A 2236-nucleotide genomic window follows, 5' to 3' on the forward strand; every position below is an offset into this window, starting at 1 on the left:
CTGTTCATCTCTCCTGTTTTGCCACTCTATATTTGTTTTATATATTTAGGTGCTCCTGTGTTAGGTGCATAAATGTTTACAAATGTCATATTCTATTGTTGCATTAATCCTTTGATCATCATGTAATGTCCTTTTTTGTCTCTAATTGCACACTCTTTGTTTTAAGGTCTATTTTGTCTGATATAACCATTGCTATCCCAGCTTTCTTCATTCCGTTTGCATGAAATGTCTTTTATCATTCCTTTACTTTCAGTCTGTGTGTGTCTTTCGATCTGATGTGGATCTCTTGTAGACACCATATGCATGGTCTTGTTTCTCACCCATCTATCTACCCCATGTCTTTTGATTGGAGCATTTAATCCATTTACATTTAAAGAGATTATCAAACCAAAACCTGGTAAGGATAACACTCACACACACAAAAAAACAAAACTACAGACCAATATCTCTCATGAACACAGATGCAAAAATCATAAATAAGATACTAGTGAACCAAATGCAGCAACATATTAAAAAAAATTATACACTACGATCAAGTGAGCTTCATCCCAGGGGCACAGAGATGGTTCAACACACGCAAATCAATTAATGTGATACACCACATAAACAACTTAAAAAATAAGAATCATATGATCATATCAATAGATGCAGAAAAAGCCTTTGACAAGATACAGCATCCATTTATGATCAAAACACATAACAAAATCGGTATAGAAGGAAAGTACCTTAACATAATAAAGGCCATCTATGACAAACCCTCAGCCAACATTATACTTAATAGTGAAAAACTGAAAATCTTCCCTCTAAGATCAGGAACGAGGCAAGGTTGTCCACTATTGCCACTGTTATTCAATATAACATTGGAGGTTCTAGCAAGTGCAGTCAGACAAGAAAAAGATATAAAAGGCATTTAATAGGAAATGAAGAAATCAAATCGTCACTATTTGCGAATGACATGATTCTCTATATAAAAAACCCTAAAGACTCCACAAGAACACTACTAGAAACAATAAGGAAATACAGTAAAGTTTCTGGATACAAAATCAATGTTCAAAAATCCATAGCGTCCCTATACTCTAATAATGAAGTGTCAGAAAAAGAAGTGGAAAAAATAATTCATTTTGCAATTGCAACAAAAAGAATAAAATACCTAGGAATAAATTTAATGAAACATGTGAAGGACCTATATAATGAAAACTACAAAACCTTATTAAAAGAAATCGAAGAAGATATAAAGAAATGGAAAGATATGCCGTGTTCTTGAATTGGAAGAATCAACATAGTTAAAATAACCTTATTACCCAAAGCATTATACAGATTTAATACAATCCCTATCAAAATCTCGTCAGCATTTTTTAAAAAAATAGAACAAAAAATCATCAGATTTGTAAGGAAGCACAAAAGACCCTGAATAACCAAAGCCATCCTGAGAAAAAAGAATGAGACTGGAGGCCTCACTCTACCCGACTTCAGATTATACTACAAAGTGACAGTAATCAAAATGGCATGGTATTGGCAGCAGAACAGACACACGGACCAGTGGGACAGAATCGAGGGTCCAGAAGTAAATCCATATTTATACGAAAAAATAATTTTCGACAAAAAAAGCCAAAAACATACAGTGGAGAAAGGAAAACCTCTTCAATAAATGGTGCCAGGAAAACTGGAAGGCCACCTGCAAAAGAATGAAACTAGACTGTTGTCTATCATCACATGCCAAAATTAACCTAAAATGGATTAAGGACCTGAATATAAGACTTGAAACAATAAAATGCATAGAAAAGAACATAGGAACTAAACTCAAGGACCTTGGACTTAAAGAGGATTTTATGAATTTGACCTCAAAGGCAAGGGAAGTAAAAGCTAAAATAAATGAATGAGACTACATCAAACTAAAAAGCTTCTACTCAGCAAAAGAAATCATCAACAAGGTAAAGAGACAACCATCCAAATGGGAAAATATATTTTTAAGCAACACCTCCGGTAAGGGCCTAATATCCACTATATACAAAGAACTCATAACAACTCAATAACAATAAAAAAGCAAATGACCCAATCAAAAAATGGGCAGAGGACCTGAACACACACTTCTCCCTAGAGGACATAACAAATGGACAAAAAATATATGAAAAGATGTTCAACATTGCTAGCTATTAGGGAAATGCAAATCAAAACCACAATGAGACACTATCTCACACCTGTTAGAATAGCTATAATCAACAGGACAAGTAATAAC

The sequence above is a fragment of the Pteropus vampyrus genome, unplaced genomic scaffold (genome assembly GCF_000151845.1).
Source record: "Pteropus vampyrus isolate Shadow unplaced genomic scaffold, Pvam_2.0 Scaffold191, whole genome shotgun sequence".
In the NCBI taxonomy this organism is placed as follows: Eukaryota; Metazoa; Chordata; class Mammalia; order Chiroptera; family Pteropodidae; genus Pteropus; species Pteropus vampyrus.